The following is a 21,660-nucleotide window of genomic DNA, read 5'->3' as shown; positions in this document are numbered from 1 at the left end:
GGAGGACTGAAATCAATATGGTGAAGAGAATTCCCAAGTAGAAAGCAGTGGTGGAAAATTATACAATTGTAATGATTCAAGTTGATAGTATTGGGCTGTGAATGTGAACTAATCTTAAAACAAATTTGACAAGGAACAGCCAAATATTTGTTGTGGGCATTCAGCATAAGGACACAAATGCTATAGAATTCCTCATCTTCAGAATGATACCATCTTGAAGGGAACGGGAGGCCAACACTAATTTACTGTGCTGAACATGACTGTGGGGTCCTGTAGGAACATGGTCATTATGGTGCTAGCCCAGAGTGGGGTCAAAGAAGGCTTTTTAAGGAAACCTGAATGTAGACATATAAGTAGAAATGGGTGAGCTCTGCACAACATTCAAACTGGAGAAGCAATGACCTGACAGTTTCCCATTTCAAAATCCCTGGATCCAGAGAAGAAACACCTATAAATACCAGTAATTTCTTTATAAGAAAGAGAGTATTCAAAATGAGGGAAGTGCTAGATACCCAAGAGAAATTGTATCTGGTGAGTTGTGCTTAATTCTGGAAGGCTATATTTTATAATGGTGGTATATAGATTGCAATTATTCAGAAAAATTTAATATTTAGATTAAAATAATCTATACCTATTATCTATATGACAGTAAAAACAAACAGGATCTATTGTATGAAACCTCAAAGGGAGGATCTATAGCCATAAAGATATGTTTTATCTTTATATGTTTACCATTAAACATACCTGGAAGCTGTACGAGTTGAATTATTAAAAAAGATAATTTTCTGCCTTCAGATTTGTTGCAGAAAGAATGAATAATCATTTTCAGGTAGATCTATGGAATCACTGTTATATTATAAGGAGACTCAAGTTCATGAAAGTCCTCTTACCTTCTGAGAGTAAATGGGTCTAGATTAATTGGAATTAAGATGATCTTTCTCTACTTGGAAACAGGAGTTGGAAAAGAAGCAGGAGCCCATATTTTATTCTTATAGATTGTTCTGTTTTGAATGACCATATGTAGCCAGGAAACTGAGGAAGGGAATCATTAGAGTGGACCCTAAGAGAAATGAGAAGGGTTTGTGATGCAGTAAAATTCAAATAACCTGAGATGTATTTCCATTTCCCTTTTAGGCTTTTGTTTACTGAAAAGGAAAAGGTAAACAGCTGCAATAGAAGGATTTTAGGAGGTTCACTGTAATATCAGGCAAAAGTTTGCCTACCTTCCTGGACCATGTGCCAGTTCACCCTGGTGGTTACAGGCAGACACATACTGCTGGTTGGGCCTGGCAGGTTCCTTGGCTGCTTTCTAATTATGAGAAGAGAAGACAAAAGAAAAGCCTTTCTTCTGTCTCTACCTACTCCTTTTCTATCACCTTCTTACCAGGATCTTTTCTTCTCTATAATTTTTTTTTTCAAATAATTTCCATTTAATTTGCAGACACATCTGGTTTTTTTAAAAAAAAACATTTTTATGGTTGCATATTAATTATACACAAAAGGGGGTTTCACTGTGATATATTCATATATAATGAAATGACATAATTTAATCAAATTCATTCCACAACAAACTTTATAGCAGCAGTGTTTCCCACGCATGATAGTATACTTTTAAAATTCGATTATGAAAATTATACCTGGCCTGATTGAAATGAAATATTTCTCATTCATAGCCTAGTTGAACCAAAAAAAAAAAAATCAATAAATAGAGGAAGATAAATCAGAGCAAAACCCTTTTAGTAAAACAAAGAAGCCCCAAACACAGCAAAACAATAGCTGGAACCCAGCAATACTCAGCATTGCCCATTGGTTGTACTGAATGGAGGCAAAGACAAGTCCAGATTTTCTAACATGGAATCACAGCCCAATCCCCTCTCCATGGATCCCTTTATCTCTTCTCTCTTCCGATTCACAAGTTGCATGTCTACCACCAATGCCTATTTCCAGGTCTAAGCACAAAAGTCAGGGTTTGTAAATGGTATTGAAGACTGGCATTTCTGCTTCACTGAGAGACCTGCCCAAGGTCCTAGCAAGAAGCATTTTCTTTATACACATTCTTTGTGGTTCTGAAGTAATAGGATGCTATTGGAAGCCATGAGGATACATCTCTCTCACTTCCCTAACAACCCTTTAGGAAATAAAATGATGGCTTGTCTAATGGTTTGGGGAGACAAACACTGTAGCCAACATGAAAAAACATCAGTGTGAGAAGAAGATGAGGCGTAGGAATGAAAAAGGATGAATACAATTAAGAGTGAGAAGTGGAAGGTCCATTTTTTTCTGCCTACTGGGAAAAGTTCCCTTCCTCTTTATGAGCCCTGCAATGTCCACAAGAAAACTTGGATCCCAGTGTCAGAAGACTAACCCTGGAGTCTTCATTTTGTTATTTGTTCCTCACACATCCTGAGACAAGTCACTTTAACTCTCAGCATCTCAGTCCCCCATGTTGTAAAATGGAAATAATAATAATACCTTATGCAATCCAAATAAAAGTATTTCATCAGCTCTGATGTGTGGCTGAAGTGTTAGCTACTGATCTCTCTCTCTGCAATTATTCAGGAAGGAAGCCCAGCAGTGGAGGGCTTTCCTCATGGAAGATTTCATCTCCTTATTTCTGAGACTATAGATCAAGGGGTTCAGCATGGGGGTGACCAGGTTATTCAGGACCTGAACTGTTGCATCCAGCCAGGGGCTTGGGGTTAGCTTTAGATAGATGAGGGCCACTGGCATGTAGAAAAGCAGGATGGCCGTAAGGTGGGCACTGCAGGTGGAGAAGGCACAGCAGCGGCCCTCTGCAGAGCAGATCTGCAGGATGGAGCAGACAATGCAGCTAAAGGAGGTGAGGATGAGGAGGAAGCAGCTGAGGTGCATGAGGCCAACACTGATGAAGCCCACCATTTCCAGGGCTGAGGTGTCCGCACAAGCCAGCTTCAGCATCACTGGGATGTCACAGAAGTAGTAGTCCACCTCATTGGGATCACAGTAGTGCAGCTGGAAGGTGAGAGTGGTCAGAAAGGTGGCCTGAATGCAGCCAAAAAATGAGGTCCCTGCAGCCAAGATGGCACACACTCTGTGACTCATGATTATGGTGTAGCGTAGAGGGAAACATATGGCAACAAAGCGGTCATAGGCCATCACTGTGTACAGAAAACCCTCAGTGCAGCTCAGAAAATGGTAGAAGAGCTGGGACCCACAGTCCACGTAAGAGATGGCTCTGCTGTTCCCTGACAGATAGAATAGCATCTTGGGAGAACTCACAGAGGGGAAAAATATGTCAAAAATGAATAGTTTGCAAAGGAAGAAGTACATAGGGGTGTGCAGCCGAGTGGAGGAGATAATTGCCAGCAAGATTAGCATATTTCAAACAAAGGAGAAGATGTAAAGGGACAAAAACAGAATGAAGAGCACTGTCTCCAAACCCTCTGTGTTTGGGACTCTTAGCAGGACAAACTCAGTTACCACTAAGTGAATCCTCATAGCTGTAAGAAAATCTAACCCTGAGAAGGAGTCTGAAACACCAAAATCTGGACAACAATGTCACATTATTAAGCTTTGACTATGTTTTTAAAAAGAGGCAACTTGCCATATGAAAGTCAACAGCAAAATCTATGTAAAAATTTCAGGTAAAAAGATGTGGCTATTTCAGAGTCAGTCAATCCAATCTTGGAAAAACTATTTTTAAGAGAAATGATTGTTTACTATGACAAGAGGAGAGATTTACAGAAATATTGAAAATATCCCCAAGTTAGGAGACTTTTTCACATGGATATAATCTTTTTGATCACATTTATATTTTGAATTCTCATATCTTTAAGTAACAAACTCCAGTTATCCATTAGACTCTGCAAATGGCAGAAAAAAATAGTGTTAGGAAGCTAGGCACTCAATATGAATAATGGCTTTACCTGTTATTCACCTTACAAAAGAATCTCATAAAAATAGAAGGGAGTCACATAGAGAGGAGGAAGGGGATCAAGAAGAAGGGAGAAAACAGAAGACATGGGGACTCTGCAAATGGCAGAAAAAAATAGTGTTAGGAAGCTAGGCACTCAATATGAATAATGGCTTTACCTGTTATTCACCTTACAAAAGAATCTCATAAAAATAGAAGGGAGTCACATAGAGAGGAGGAAGGGGATCAAGAAGAAGGGAGAAAACAGAAGACATGGGGAAGTGTGGGGAAGGAGAGTCTACCAAATTATGCTATGTCCATGTACAAATATACCACAATGAATCATATGTACATGATATACGTGTATCTCAATTTTACATATTAATATAAAATTAATGAATGCTTACTATGTTCCAAGCAATGGTTCAGCATTTTAAAAATGTTTTATTTCTTAAAAAAAAAAATATATATATATATAAAATCATATTTGTATGATTATGAATATTATATATACAAGTTATATTATAATAATCCATTAATTAAAATAATACTAATAATTGTCATAATTATAATAGTAGAAGGGATATGAAATGAGTAGAACAAGTAGATCAAGGAAGGCAGGAAAGGAGAGAAAGAGAAGATACTGGCAAATGACACACATCAAATCCTGTAATTTTCATGTTAGATTATGACTAATAAATCTCACTATATATAATTACAATGTACCAATAAAAATTCTTTTAAAAAAATCCCCTAAATCCTAAGAAAAAATTTTTCTTTATTTTATACATCTGAAACATAGTTCTTTAAGCACCTTCCATTAATGCTTGTATTTTGTAATTATTTTCAAGTAAATGTCTTGTTAACACTATTGAGTAGACTTATATCACATCCTCTTCAGAATACATTCCTCTAGATTTGATAATGCTAAGATCCACAATTCTATCTCAAGAAAGTGCTCTGGTTCTTTCTATTCCTTTAGTCTATTCTACATGGACTTTAGCAACTTGAAAATATTAGCAAAATATAGCAGCAGCAAGGAAAGTGTCAAATTCATGTTAGTGATGAAGTGGGAAATACGGTGACTCATGTAGAATAAAAGCAAAGAAGACTGCTAATCAGGAAGGTTATTTAGTCTCTTAAGTGTTTAATCAAAGTAACTGAGGTAACTAAGTTGGTTAATGATAAAGCTGTATCTCAAATCAAAAACACTATGACTCTTTCTTTGAGTTATAAAGAAAAACAAATTCATCATTAATTGTAATTTTAAACACTCATTCATAAGCAATTTCACTTAACATTTGTGGTTGTTGTAGTTTTCTAGTGCATTTTCATGTTGCTTGGATTGATTATCAAAAAATGTGTAAGATGGTTTGTCTTAACCCAATTTTACAAATATGAACACAGGAACTTAGAGCTCTTTCGTAAGGTTAAACAACAGAAGAGCCCAGGCATTCCCAAGCTTAGCTCAGTTTCCACCATATCACTACTGCTTCCTAGCAGGACTGCAGCTGACCCTGTGAGAAAGGATTATTAATCCGTTCATTTTAGGGATTTGGATAAGTGTTCTGTATATCCTTAGAATCATTAGTGTTTCCCTTAACAAAGTATGGGGGAGAGATGGAGAAAAAGGCGACAGCGGGGGAGGGAATGTGTTAGCTCATGGTCTGTTCATGAGGATCAATCCCACCAGAATATTCAATACATATTTCTCAAGAGAGCTCTCTTGTCATGATACAACTAGTGGGTAAATTTGCAATCGATTTGCATTATCCTTTTTAGGAATTAATGCTTCTGAAATCCAGATTGTAGACTTCTACTTCATTCTAAGATATGCTGTCATCTTGAAGTTTTTCAGCATACCCATGGAGGTAGCCTACCCAGTTTCCTGGTGCAAAGCTTCTTAACCTCCTCAAATTCAATAACTCTGGCTCTATTTTCTCCTTCAATTTTACACTCCCAGACATGATAAGCCTTTTATCATGCAGAATTGTGCCATTTATAAAAAATAAACTAAAAAATCTTACTTTTAAAATATTCATTTTTCCAGTTTCTTACCTAGACATTCCTATTTCACCTGAACTTTGACTTCATCTAAAAAATATAAGTCTTTATTTCTCTATTTTTCCCCATATATAAACTTCCTTTCATCTTTATTCCTTATGCAATCTAAATATCAAGTCCAACAGTTGCCACTCCATTACTGATATTTTCAACTCCATATTGTTAATTTGCTTTCATCACACCTATCTAGCAATCTTCCAACAATTAGCTCAACTCTCTACTTTCTCCATTTTTATGCCAAATCTGCTGAGTACTGCTGAAAAGATTCACATACAATATGGTTCTTTTTAGTAGTTTGGTTCCACTATATAAATTGAGATACTGGATCCTCTTCTACACAAATGTTTCTACTTCTTCCTGGCAGAGAAGTAGTAACTTTCCAACTAACTTCAGGGGCTCTTTTTCTTTTCCTTGAGTCCTCTCTTCTACCACTCCCAGTATCAGGTCATTGCAAAGACCAGCCATCTGGGGGATCATTTACCATATCATTGATAAATTAGCTTCAGATTTAAACCGGTTTATTTTGGAGGGGATACTAGGGATTGAACTCAGGGCACTCAGCCACCAAGCCACATCCCTAGCTCTATTTTGTCTTTCTTTTAGAGACAGGGTCTCACTGAGTTGCTTAGCTCCTCACTTTTGCTGGGGTTGGCTTTGAGCTCAAGATCCTCCTGTCTCAGCCTCCTGAGTCTCTAGGATTATAGGCGTGTGCCCAGTGCCTGGAAACAGTTTGGGTTTTTTTGATGCTTCTCTGTACTTTCTATATTCTAATATCCTTCCATATTAAATCTCTCTGCCAGTGGGCCACATTTTAGCTCCTTAGCACAGAAAAAAATGTTGAACATTCACCAGACAACCTTGGATGTGGAGGCACAAGGAAAATGAGACAGTTTAAGGTCTTTCACAAGTTTTCCTTTAAATAGTATACTCAGATGTCCAGGACACTTAGTCTGTGGGAGTCTGAATGGGATAAACTCACCAGAAAAACACATTCTTGGCCTCCTACAGGCATCATGGAACAGAATTGGCCTTGGAATCTGCCTATAAGCCCTGGGTGCCTGAACTGGGTACTTAAGCTCCTTGTTTATAGCAATGAATGCTGTAAAGGAGCTGATGACTCCAGATTCAATGCTGATCTTCAACACGACTTCTTTATCTTTAACTAGGCTCTCACTGAAACCCAATTCTCTTCTCTGGTCAAGGACTTCTTAGCAAGACGGTGAATGGTGAATCTAACAGAAAAAAATGAAGCAAAACATTCTGAGACTTACAGAAAACACCCACAGTTACTTTGGGTTCCAAATGTTAGGAATGGCAGAGGGAAGAAAAGGTCAGAGAAGAGCAGAGACAAGACTGAATGTTTTATAAAGAAAAAGGCAAATGTAGGGAAACAATTAAACATTCCTATTAAACCAAAATCAATAAAAGGAATCCAAACAGCAAGGATGACAGAAAAAAAAAGAATAAAGGGAAGAAAAATGAAGAGAAATGTGGGAAAAGAATAGGGAAACTGAATTCTCACTTGGCATCTGACTCGGGTTGTAGAGAAAATGTCAGCTTATGCTTAAAACTCTTGTTCTGGAGCATGTACTTGAGGCATACTTCTCCTGTAGACTCAACTGCCTAAAAATTAGAGAAGAGAAGTGATGGAAGGCAGACATGATCAGACAAATGATTGGAACAGTGGCACCTCCCCAGCTCAGCACATTAAAATTTGTAAGTAGTAATCAGATAGCCCAGGAAGTCAGAGACTGGAAACGATGGGGAAGATGGTGGGCTGGCTCTCCCTGGGATTTGCAGTCTTGCTGAAATGTAAATCTACCTACCAACTTTATTGAAATTGTCAGGACAGTTGCTAATCTGCCTCACCTGCATTTTCCCAATGAGCAGGTCATTTATGATTAACCTCTGATCTTTAAACATGGCAGTTGGTTCTGGGAAAAGCATGGTGGCAGGCACACCAAGAGGCAAATTCCAGCTCAGAGAGATATTGCATAGAGCAGGCTGTAGAGAGTGCTTCAGGGACCTAAGAGCCTGATGGAGGAAAGGGAACCAAATAGGCAGAAACAAATAAGGAGGAGAAGGATACCTACAATTAACTGAATGTTTATTATGTATCAGGTGCTATGTGACATAACACATGTTATGCCTAATTCTTAATACTATCTTGGGATGTGGGTATTATCTCTTTTGCTTTACACATGAGAAAGCAAAGGTTGAGAGATTTAATAGCATAAATGTGAATGAAGATATGCTAGGGGAAGTTGATATCCAAATAATGGAACTAAAGAAGACATGGCAACAACAGGGAAAGAAGGGTTTAGAGATGGGTGCAGTGGTGCACACCTATAATCCCAGGAGCTCAGGAGGCTTAGGCAGGAGGATTGCAACTTCAAAGCCAGACTCAGCAAAAAGCAAGGTGCTGAGCAACTCAATGAGACCCTGTTTCTAATTAAAATACAAAATAGGTCTGGGTATGTAGCTTAGTGATTGAGAGACACTGAGTTCAATCACCAGTACCAAAAAGATAAAGAAAAAGAAAAGAGGAGTTTAGAAATAGAACCAGAGATATCTCCTTGTGCGCATTGATAAGGGACCTTCAATTTACCACTAAAAAAGGTCCTGAAGTACAGGTCTGGAGTCTCAAACATGATAGCCAAAGCTCTTAGTTTCTCTGAGTTTGTTCTCAAATACAAAAGACTCAACCTCTTTTAAATTCTTATTTCTGGTCTTCCAACTAATTAGGCCATATTCTAGATGTACAGTGGTCACATTTGTATGAGACCACACATAGCCCTGCTAAGGACAAAGCCCAGGCCTTTGGGAAAATGCACATTGGAGGCAAGTTGGGCTCCTTCCCTTACAGCAGTGTCCCCTACCCTGGTGTGTACTTGGTCTGGATTGCCCATCTCTGGACACAGGGCTTTTCCCTCACCTTGAAGTGCATCCTGTCCTTACCTGTGATGAACTCTGAAGTGCTCCCTGTCACCTGGACAATGCTTTTTATTAAGCTGGTGGAAATTCCTTCTCCAATGCCAAATGAGAAACATCTGTACTTATAAATAAATGGAGGTTAGACATGGACACTCAAGAGCGAACTTACACCATTAACAAGGCATGGTGACAACTACAGGATAAGTTAATCTACTTCCCTGATGAGAACTGTAATAGAATCCATTCACTGAACATGTTGTATATTCAGGGAACTTTAAAATAACCTGAAATTAACAGTAAAATTTAATCATGCTGAATCTCTGGCATCAGGTTTCTCTTCCATTTCCCAGATAAAGAACTGGGTACCTGAAAACTTAACAAATCTATCCACATTCATTTCCCTACCAAATGGTCAACATGGCACTAAGCATTATGCTGAGCAGAATATTACTCTGACAAGGGAAATAAAATATAGAAACTTTTTCCATGTACCTTCCTGGTACTATTAGGGCACTGGATCTGCCCAGGAAGGCCATTCTTAATATGTGGCCTTCTGATTTTCAGTTGAAAAGATCTTACTGTGTCCTAGTTTGTGTGCACCAAAACATACTTAAACTGTCTGATTTCATAAATAAATGTATCTATGAACAGAGAATGCCTTGGTAATACTAACATAAACAGCAGGAAAAATGTTTTCCATTGTAAATTAATACTATGGATTTAGATTTACGTAACAAGACTTTTTTCATTTGGGTTAGTGTGAGTCATCATCCTCAAATCTAGTGACATCACATAAGGATGAGTGCAATTAATTTGGTATCATTCTCTCTGAAGACCAAATTCTGCCAGCATCTTGATGCCCTCACTGCTACTTTTCCAACATGAACTTTGAACTGTCCCCTATGCTATTTAGAGTGCTTACATGCATAGTTTTCCATTATTTTCATGTATGAAATCAAAACTGAAAGTTTTTATTGATCAGAAATCTCTGCCTAGAACTCACTAAAATGTTCTGTGTGGATGAATATAAGGTAATAATTATAGTAATAGCAAAAATTTATACAATACATATTTTGTGTGGAGGACAATTCCTGATGTAAACAGTGGTATTATGAGGCTGTAGGTTGCAAGTGGCACCATTAGGGTCTGGTCACCCCAGCAGAAATCACATTCAGATTGTTCCTATGTTTCTTGTGGTTAAACTGAACTTTTTAAATTACACTAAGTGTTTCAGCAACTTCTCCATCTGTGAAGACAAAAAGCTGTATAAAGAAAGAAAATACACATTGAACTTTAAATTCATCGTAAAGTATCAGAATTTGCTCTTGAAAACCCTAATTGCTTCATTCCAGAGACTCCAGGGCTCTTCAAACAGGCGTGCACTTCCCCTGGCACTGCACTGCGTCCTCACAGTTCTGTTTCCAACTCTGGGGATTTTCAGCTCCTCCACACACTGACTTTGTCAGAGGCTTTTGGGCAATCCACAAAGGCAGCTCCCCTGTCCATCAGACTGAGTTAAGTATTGCAAGATAAAGACTTCCAATTATACATCACATTTTAAAACTCCTGCAGTGAAGCTCAGGGACTGATGTTTTCATTTCCCTGTGTCCTTCTGTTAAGTCTGTTCCAATTCCTACCTGTAGGGGGTGACCAGGGATGGAGGGTTTCCTGTAAATGTTGTGAAGTGGTGCCAAGATTTCAGCGCCCCCTAGGTCCTTGCTCATGAACTTAATTCTCTTCACCACCTCCTTCATTGTTTTCTGAGTATACTTCACCCTCTTGAGAGAAAAAAAATACACCCAGGTATAGAACAGCAATTGGACATTGCACACAGCTGAGAAATCCAAATCAAATAGTAATCCCACATGAAATCCCCAGAGCCTAGATCAATTCTTCAGTAATATCTTTAACAATCTAATCCCTTTCTTTAAAAGATTAATTTTCTGGTCTTTTCAGAAACTTATGGAAAGAATTTCTCATAGCAAGATTCAAATTGATAGTTGTTGAAACAGCAGCCTATAGGCAAACTCTTCAGTAGCATAATCAGTGTTTCTTGAAGGGTAGAGAAGATAAGGACAGAGTGACAGGACCTTCTCAGACCCTGCCGAGCCAACTCTTGGGGCTGCAGCCTGTCACCCTGATTTCATGCCACATTACCTTCTAAGGCCTCAGAGTGGTCGTACCAGCTGCTGCTCAGGTGGAGAAGAGATCTACACCTCCAAATGCACCCCACTTTAACTCCTCAGATTATCCTCACTTGTCTATCTGACTCAGAAGAAGAAATTGGACTTACCTGGGCTGCCTCTATGCGTGACTGAGACTGGTTCTGGTTATTCATGGGGCACCACATACTTCCTGAGCAGTCCATAAGGAAGATAAATTTTGCACAGGTCACATATGCCTCATCTTCAGGAATGTCTGGATAGAAACTCACAATGACAGAAAGATCTCCCTATACAAAATGGATAAAGATCCTGTGAGAAAAAAAGGGCAAGAATCTTAAAGCCCCCAGGAATCAATTATAGTGAACTCAATAGTGAACAGGAAAATCTCAAATCTAAATTTATGTGTTTGATTCTTAGGCAGTATTAGCTAATAAAGGGCTTTGGCAAGTGAGGCATAAACATATACAAAAAGTAAGAGAAGAATAATCAACCCTTTTAACAGTGTCCCTGGAAGCTATTTTCCTGGAAGCTTAGCAAATGAGTGAGACACATGAGATGAACATTTTCCAGCATTTGCCAAAAGAAGCAGCAGATAAGTTTATCTGCAGAGGCACACCTTCTTCATATCAAAACAATGGTAATCTTATCACAAAGGTCATTGTTTAAATCTTTAATTGCATCTTTGAAAGGTTGATGCTCATATGCATAATTTTGAAGCTCATAAATTACAAGAGTACTTATAAGCAATATACACACCAATGAAATTCCACGTGATTTGGTATGAAGGACTCACTGATATTCTAAGAAAAGAAAGTTCTTGGGTTCATGTTGAATTCAAATAGCTTCACATAAACCATGGTTGAGGGAAAACAGAGGAGATTACTCTGAGTGGATAAACTGTTAAAGCTATATCTGATTTTATGTTTAGGTGTGGATGAAAATTGATGCTGGAATTGAAACATCATTATTGAGATGGAAATGAAATGAGAATGACTAGATTATATTAACTCCACTTTTATAGTTCCGAGAATATAAGAGGATATGGAATGAGGCACCATTGTTGTATTTTTATAAACTGAATCTAGAATGGTAGAATTAAATCCTTAGAAGCGTGAGATAAAATACGACCATGGAACCTGTTTCAGTTTAATCTTTTATTCATGGGATAATCTACTAATCAAACAGGCTATTGAATATAGTAGGTATCATCCACAAAATATTTGATAAAGACTAATTGAAAAAATGATGTATATACAATCCAGACATCTGGATATACAATGCAGCATTGCTTTGATGAGTAAGGTAAATTCCTTTCTGTGACAAGAGACTCCTGGGTTTTGTTGGGCTGCCACTGTCCTGAGATGTCAGAAAGGTTGAATAAGAATGACGGGAGTTAGTACATATGAACTGTTCAGAATACCACCAGATACATGGTGAACACTGCATGTGTATTGTCTACTATATTTCTTTCAGCCTCCTTCAAATGATCTTTAACTTCACCAATCTTGGCTTCCTTGTTTTCAAACAAGGTTTTTCAAACCTTAACCCTACCCCTTGCTATCCCCAGTTTCCTCATCTGAAAAATCAAGGTATATAATATCTACTTAATATGATTGTTTTGTTGGCTAAGTGATACAATACCCTTATGAAACTTAGCTGAGGACTCAACTCATATTGAACTCTTAATAATTTTATAAAATTATTTCTAAAAGATATTTTTATACAGTTATTTTTAATTAAATTTTAATTTTAAAAAGACATCATTCCCTTAATATAGTAAATTCTTTTAAGTTTTTAAAAAATAATGTTGTGCTTTCCCCTCTGTACTGGTATGCTTCATGTGGCACAACAATTAAACGTTTTTATTGAGTCAGGTTGCCATTCCAAGATTTCATTTGCTTCCTTGTGGTTAAATGTACAGCAAATCAAATCGACCAAATATGTGAGCTACAAAGCTGTTCCTGAATGTCATTGCTGGAAGAGATTCAGGAGACCTATAAGGATGTCCTTGATGTCCCTCTGTGATGGCCAGCTATAGAACTGGCCATGGGAGTAGATAAGAACATCTGCATGGGGCCTAGAAAAATATCAGACAAGAAAAGAGATAGAGATCTCAATCCTTATCTTCTAAACTTGAACATTATGAAATAATGTTCTGAGAACCAATCACTAATAATGTATTTCACAGGCATGAAGAGCTCACCAATAGGAATCAAACACAGATAACTAATGTACAAGGCAGAGAGAGCAGCTTCATGGGAGATGAACTGGTTATAGCAAATATTTTTGAGGTTGGGACCTCATCATGGTTGGGACAGCTGGCCCTAAGGAATTATGGTTGCCAAGTGAGGCCACCCAAAGAATGCCATTTTGCAAGCTCAAGTGTATGAAACTACCTTGACCACACATCAGTAATGAGAGTCTGGGATGGCTTGTGGAAACTGACTCCAGAGAACTGTCTGCACAGTGGTTGTAACTGTATAAGCATGAGTCTAGTCCCAACCATGTCACTGTGAATGTGACTATTCCCAACAATACCTCCATTCTAACCATGTAAAAAATGCTACTGAGTGGAGGTATCTTTCCAGTAATACTTTATGGTCCCTGCACCTCAATATAGGCATCCAGGAAGGCCCAAGAGAACAATAGACTGACTTGGTTGTACCAATTTTTGTTATTAGGAAAAGCACATATGTGTTCAGAAAGATTTAGATAATAAGAAAAATTAGGGAAAAGTAAGAAACTGAACTTACTAAGACACTAAACAGTATTAAAAATTAATAATTAGGGCATTATAAAATTTTAGAGATGAATAGTGATGATGGTGGTGAAAGATGAATTAATTAAGGACACAGAACTGTCCACTTGAAATATTTAAGGTGTTAAATTTTATTATTTGTCACAGTTTGAAAAAAGAAAGAATTTCAGGAATATTACATATAGGTATGAAGAATCTATCAATAAGGGTTATACACTGGATTATAAAAAGAAATTAAGAAACCAAACATTGTCTTAATCTAATCCCAATGACTATGTTCATACTTCCTTTTTTAAAAATGTTTTTTCCTATGGCATATGTTATTTTATAGTGGTAACCTGCTTTTGAGACTTATTTATTACTTCCAGTTACATGGAGGCCTTTCTTCCAAATTATTCCAAAATGCCAATGTATAATATTTCCTTAGCTACATATTAACTTATCACATTAATAATGAGGGCACAGCATAGTGAATGAAATAATTTTAATCATTTAACACTTGATGTTATTAACATTGTTATTAAAGTGTATTCAGTGCATATTTTTATTTCTATTTAAATTTATTTCCTTAGGTAACATTCCAAAAATTGCAGTTACCAAATGGAGCATTTATTTAGATATATATGGCAAAATTTGTCTTGAAAACATTTTGTTCACAGTAATCTATGACAGTGCCAAACTCACTATACCTTTTGAATCATGAAGCATTATATTTGCAAATCTTTGACATTTTAAAATATAAAGATGTCATATGCTCATTTTTATTTGCATTTATATCTGGACTGATCACTGTTGCATGTGTATAAATGCCTGTATTTTCTGATATGAATTATTTGTTCACATTATTCATCTAACTATCTACTACTTAAACTTGCCTATAAGACAATGCCACAGCGTACTCCCAAGCCAATCTCTTTGCTTGCTGCAGTGAAGCTCTTTCAATATTTCACTTGGGTAGGTTTAGTTGCTATTGGATAGAAAATGGAAGTGAGGATATTTGAGAGTGATTCTAAGACAGTCATTTGCCAAAAACAGAGTACAAAGGGAGAAAAAAAATACCTGGCTTCTTCCCAGGCATCCCCATCTCCTCAGATACTCGAGGGCTGTGCACCTCCCTGTAGTAAACCAGGAGTTCCATGTCCCTGTTAAACTTGTGTCCTTCAGCCAAGGAAACCTGAGTTGGGGATTATCAAGGGATTCAGGTTAGAACATCACTCTTTGTTGCCTGGAGCTGAGGTCAGAGCTGAGGGCCACAGGCTTCTACCACCTGTGACCATGACCAGGAGCAGAGGGAGAATCAGAAGAAGACTCAGCACATTAAACCTGGGTGAGGAGGGAGCACAGTTCATCCCTCTCTGGGTTAATAGGGAAAAGTAAGGACCACCTGGGAAGGGCTGGACAAAGTCAGGACCCAAGGAATAGGGTCCTGGCAACAACAGTCCTCTCTTACTGATTACCTGAGCAGAAGTCTGATCATCTGCAAGGAACTCAACAGTGCTCAAGGGGCAGTTGGAGTGGACCTTCTGGATGCCATGCTGGGAGCTGATGGTGGCAACCATGCTGAGTGTGCAGGGCAGTTCCTCCAAGGGGACTAGAGGAGTTTTCATATCAAGGCAACTATCTTTAAGATGTTCTACAAAAAATTACTTTCATTCTGCTTTCCTTTCTAATAGTTTTGGCACACCCCAAAATGAAGAAAAAAATTCCTTATTATGCCACCCCAGTATTCAAAGGGGAAAAGGATTCACTAGGGAGATGGTATCTAGGATTCAGCATGGCTGGAAGCACATAGTGCAGGGCCCCTTCAGCGTCCAAGGGCAGCTCCTGAACATACCTCAGGGTGAGCTCCACCTTTGACCCAGGCTGGAGGTTCCCCACATTGTATCATCTCTGGAGTATGAGTCCTCCTCCAGTAAGTAGGCCTCCTGACCCTGGGATATGACACCCTCATAGTTGTGTAGGGCCTAAGGAAAATAGGAGGGATGGGAATGAAAGGTAACAACAAATGAAAAGACAGGACTACAGAAAATAAAGACTGTTAGAGAAATTAATGGGTCTTGTCAATTTCACAGCTGGAGTTTGAATGCCTTTAACTGATTTATCCCTAAATGATCTCAGGAAAATCAGCATTTAGACTTGAGTGGAGGAAAAAGCATCCAACATCAGCATTTTTTGTGAAGGTGCATTTGAATGAGATCTTAAAGAGTTCACATTAATCATTAAAGGAAGGGAGAAGACAAAGAACCCATCTCCTGTACCTCCATCCTGTCTGCCACAATTTTCTTTCTGTCCACCAAGTCCTCGAAGCTAAAGACATCAAAGTCTTCATCCATTGGGTACATAAAGGAGGCTTCCAAAGGGACTTTCTCCTCATTCTCACAGTTTAAGTTTGCAGACACACTGGCCACAAACTCATGGATGGACAAGGTCACAGAGAAGTTCTTCATGCCGCTGGGGATAGGTCAGGTTTCAAGAGTTCCACAAGCTATAATAGAAGGCCTCTTACAGGTCAGGGGTTGGGCTAGCACTGGTACACAAGGGTTGGACATCAGGCTTACCTGGCTCCTGTTGGAGAGTGATTAGACCACAGGAGCTCTCCACGCTGACACGGTGATCTGAGGAAAAGACACATCATGAGCAGAGTGACATTTGGGAGATATGCATCCAAATATTAGTATATTATGAACCTCTCTCTTGCATAAGAATACATTCAAGAAGTTAGGGTTGGATCTAGAACAAAAGGAGGAGGAAAGAGTCTGATAGTTTGGCTCCTTCTAAATGACAACCTTCCCCGAAAGTGGGGGTGGGGGATGCTGTATGATTCAACAAGGTTCACTAAACAGGAAATTTTAAAACACTTGAGCCTACTTAAAACAGTGATTCCACTTTTTCAAAAGCTCAAAAGTGTGTTTAATACACTTTTCCCTTGGGAATATTGAATAGATCCCATGGTAGAGCAAAATGAGAATTTTAGCAGTTTAAGAGCAGACAGGCTATGGTTTTGCACACTGACACATAGCAACTCTGCTTATTGACATTTAACCATGGAGGTTTGAAGTGGCTAACAAGTAGCTGTAACAGATAACTGCAGTAACAGAAGCAGGAAAAAAAGTAGTGGGAATAGAACAATCCCCCTTTAGGCTTAGTGCCATAAAAATCCCTAAGCTATGTGAGCTGAGTCCCTAGACTGTTGACAAACTTGTACCTATATAAGAAATGTAGAATGCACCTTCCAGTAGAATTGCACCAATTTCCTTACCTAGATATACCCCAAATTTGCTTATGTATAAAAGTATAAGCCATATTATGCTTGGGGTTTAGACATTGGCAATTATCCCTCTGAGCTATGGTACTACTTACAAATTATTACTTCCAGATCTTGGTATTCTGACCCTCATTTCCCATAATACTATCATAACCTTAACCTCCCTTGAAACTCGGTATTATCTTTCCAAAATAATAACCATCAGACCTTCATTTCACACTTGGATTAATATATGCAAAGTTCCTACATTAGTATTTTTAAATTGGAACAGATATCAGCATTGTTCCTGTTGTCATTGTTACTATTATTCAATAAACATTTACTGTTAATCATTATGAATCATTCTATTCAGACCCCCATGTAAGAAGCATCTTAAGTCTCCTAGACCTTGTACCATAAGCCTTGTGACTTTTCTTTTACATGTCACAGTTCTTTTTTTTAATTGCTATGTCCAAATTATTCTAGTATTCAAGTAGTGTACATGCAACATGTCCCACATTTTAAATCAGGCTGTCGTAAACATCCCTCTCAAATTTTACAATAATTTTGGAGGTACATTCCATGTAATTTGATACATATCAACAGAGATACATCTTATGTTCCAAAAGCATGATTTAATGGCAATTCTTTTATCCGGGGGGCCCACAGGTGGGTTTGATCCTAATTCTGAATCCTCATGCTCCTGGGAGTCATTTTGAGTCCATTCTGCACTGGATCATATGCTAGCTTGCCTCTCCCTGATCTGACACAGTGTGACTTGGGCTGCCATCTCCAGGACCAATAGGGGCTTTAACTAAAAATAGGACTTAAAGAGTTAAAATGGCACCACCTGGAGCTCAGAGCATGCTGGAGAACAATAGCACTCATGTGCTTATCCAGAGCCCTGGACAGAATATAGAGAATGCCATGCTTCCCCAAGGGACCTGCAGGCACGAAAACAGGGGCCCTTTCGAGGAACAGCTTTCCTTCTGGAACGATCCCTGCCCAAGCTTTCTGAAGCATTGGGTAAAAATATTTGTAAACTCACTATACTGATCCAAATCATTATTTAAAGCACATATTAGGGTAATGATTTTGCTAGTGATGACATACTTGTCTACAACAAATAAGACCTAGATTAGATCCACAGAATCACAAACTTGCACACATACCCACCCATACCCACACCCAGAACAACAAACAAAATATCCACTTTAACAAAATTGGAAATCATGCCCATGCTGATTATCCATGTGATATCATTTGTATAACAGGCAACAAGCCTTGTTATACAAATCCACAGCAATAACCAGCATCCTCATTGCAAATCTGTTATTATAGGCAATTGAATAAAAACAGTGCATTGTAAAACACCCCACATTTTAAAGCAACACAAGAGGAAAGTAGCAGGTTAGAGAACAGGAGAACATTCTGAGGAAAAGGGCTTCCAGGATGATCCTTAAGTGGGACAGGTCGAAGAGTCTGGGCTAAGTCAGAGAAAGAACATCTAATAACACCCACAGGAAACTTAAGGCAGTAGATTCACACAGGACCAAAGCAAACCAAAGACTGACAAAAATCCAAGCTCTCAGCTACCCAGGAGAGAGAACTTCTCTCTCAGCCTGGGAGCTCTGTCTGGACAGGACATCAGAGATGTAAGAGTCTGACAGAAACAGTCACATGCAGGCAGGGAGGGGAAGAGCAAGAGAATCCAGTGGACCACACCCTAACAGCCTGTTATGAGAAGTGGAAAACCTGGGTCAGCCAGGAAGTGATTTGGGCTGCAGAGTGGGGCTTACCCAGAATCAGAGAGTGATTCAATCTTTAAATTTTCAGTCCTAGATTCTCATTGCCCAGGTATTTACAAAAAGGGACAGCAGCAATCTCAGTTTTGACATAGATAGGCTTGGGAGATGCAATGATTGAGTTGGGTGGAGACTTAAAGCCAAACTTCAACAGCACAAACATACACAAAACTGAGAAAACATCACCTATCCCAGAGGAAAGGAGGAGGAAAGGAGAAGTAGAGGGATGGAGAGATAGAAAAGCAATAGTAAAATGGGAAAGGTGGGGATTATCAGAAGATGGCCAAATTTTCCCTCCAGGCCTTCCCCCAAGATTCCCCTAAACAAGTAAACTTGCAGAAATCCTGAGGAAACACACCAGTACTAAGTTCCACACCCTGGGGCTTGCAACTAGAAGTCAGGCACCAATAGATGTAAGGACAGGGGAAAGGGAGGTAAAATGGGAGGCTCAGGCTTCAGGTGCAGGGGTGGGATTCTGTCTCAGTGCAGGCAGCAGGGTTACCTACCTCCTCCTGAAGTTCCCAGAGCTCTGAGCTGATGAAAAGTGAAAGCAAATGAAGTTAAATTTCCCAGGAAGTTCTGCCCCCTTCTAGGGACCAGCTATAATTTAGCAACTATATCACTAAGGGACCTACTGATATTTACTAAACAAATACTTGAACTTCTGCTCTTCTTTGGATCATGAAAAAGTCCCCAACAAGAGAATATTTGCTTTTTCCATCTGCCTGGTGTCTACAAAGGAGCTGTTAGAGAGACAAAGAGAGAAGGGGCTGTTTTTTCCAGTGAAAATGCTGCAAGAGTAACATTAGCAATGATATCAGATGCTAAATATCCCTGTAACAGACTTTACCAAGAGCTTGCTGCTGTTCTGGCCCTGTTAATAGAAACATTGTGAGCATGTGTCATTGATTCCCCACCTCTAACTTCAATTCTCTGTCTCTGCAGGATACCCAATGCTAGGGCTGAGTACACACTTCTGCTTTGTTGAGGTAGCATCCGTTTTCTAAGGTCTGTAGTTTCCAGGCATGGTGATTTGTGTGTCTCTTCAGGATGGTAAATCACATGTCTGGTGTAACAGTGTAAATAGCTGAGAATATCTGTGCTCATTTTCCTGGCTAAAGAACACTACCTGTGATTAAATTCCCTCTGTCTTCTCTATATATCATATTAACCAATTAAATCTGGATCAAAGAAGTTCATATCAATATAGAAAAATCTATGTAGCACATATATGTGTATGAAAGACTCAGTTTGATTAGGTCTTTGTGATGTATTTGTCATGGCAATTTTTTTCTTCTTGAATCTGTGAAATGAGGATAGTGGTGTAGCTAATTCCCTGGGTTGTTTTTAAGATCTAATTGATCTTAATACATGTGAAAGTAAACAAACACAGACACACAGACACACACACACACACATATATACATAAAGAGTAAAGCAATGCATAAGAAGAACAAATTTGATTTTATCAGTAGTAAGCAATAATACATATATATATATATATTATATGACTAACTAATTATGAGATGGGATTGTCTATTTCTCTGGATAGAAATCATATATATATATAAAATATTTATATATTTTATATATATATTATATACTTCATATGTTTATATATATATATATATATATATATATATATATATATTTTTTTTTTTTTTTCCCCCCTCGGCTACATCTTCACTTTATTGGCTGAAGTTTCTGGCAACGGAGAAAAAAGCTGGAAAAATGAGCAGCATTCATCCTCGGATCTAGCTGAGTCACAAGCTTAGAAAAAGAAGTCTGCTGCAGACCAGACACAGAATCTGCTTGGAAGGACAGAATCAGGGGACACATATATGTTGCTGGTTATTGTAAAGAGAAATAGGTGAAATGACCCTGAACCTGGCACAATAACAAGTAAACAAACCTTTATATTTATTAAAGCATGGGTGTATTATATTTTGAGTTTATTCACATTTGTTCAAATACAGTCAACAGTTTTACACTTTTCAGATAAAATATTTAATGAGTCCAATGACAAACTTTTATTAGAGAAACACATAATTCATTCTTTTAGTCAACATGTATTTACTGGGCTTCTATACAAAACAGAAGATACTATTCTGCACATTGGCATTTGGCAAAAAAAAAAAAAAAGACAAATTCTTCTCCCTTTTGAGCTTATATTGTAAATGGAGGGAAAAATCAATAAACAAACAAATAAGCATAAAGTAAATATCTGATAGTAAAAGTGCTTCAAGAAACTGAAACCATCATGCATGGCTCAGCTAATGAACATGTTCTGAAACATATTTCATTGGGAAATTTCTTTATTATTTATCAAAAGTATACTAACACAGACCCAAAAGTCCATGTCAATTACAGGACATGGGCCCTTGATGTAATCAAGATATGCATCAAACATAAGATGTATGAAGCTCCTGCTGGTATACAGGGAGTTTTTCTTTTCCTAAATGGTTTTTATAGTTGTACACTATAAACAATGGTAAAGAATATAGTATGGGAAATGTATAAATCAATAACATAGTCATTTCTCATCTCTGTCAAATACTATGTAGCTTCCATAATTTATTGTGCCCTTCTTGTATGTGACTGACGGCACAATAGGTTCATTTATACAGCATTACATATGATGCATCCTGCTATGACATTAGGATGGGTATGACACCACAGGGAAATAGAAATCTTTCAGCTTTATAATTATTTTATGGGATACCATTAAAGAGTGCTACTGCCTGTGGACAGAAACCCCTTTATGCAATACATGAGTGTAGTACATTACAGAACAAATA

The 21,660-nt window shown here is 38.1% G+C and overlaps 2 pseudogenes; both read right to left on the bottom strand.

Annotated features, from left to right (window-relative positions):
- Window positions 1–237: 237 nt before the first annotated feature.
- Window positions 238–3,477, bottom strand: LOC143387106 (olfactory receptor 10D1B-like; annotated as a pseudogene).
- Window positions 3,478–5,281: 1,804 nt separating this feature from the next.
- On the bottom strand, window positions 5,282–16,260 carry LOC143387095 (von Willebrand factor A domain-containing protein 5A-like; annotated as a pseudogene).
- Window positions 16,261–21,660: the final 5,400 nt, after the last annotated feature.

Source organism: Callospermophilus lateralis, chromosome 2 (genome assembly GCF_048772815.1).
Source record: "Callospermophilus lateralis isolate mCalLat2 chromosome 2, mCalLat2.hap1, whole genome shotgun sequence".
NCBI classification, from domain to species: domain Eukaryota; kingdom Metazoa; phylum Chordata; class Mammalia; order Rodentia; family Sciuridae; genus Callospermophilus; species Callospermophilus lateralis.
The sequence above is the reverse complement of the archived record's forward strand: the minus strand, read 5'-3'. Positions and strand labels throughout refer to the sequence as shown.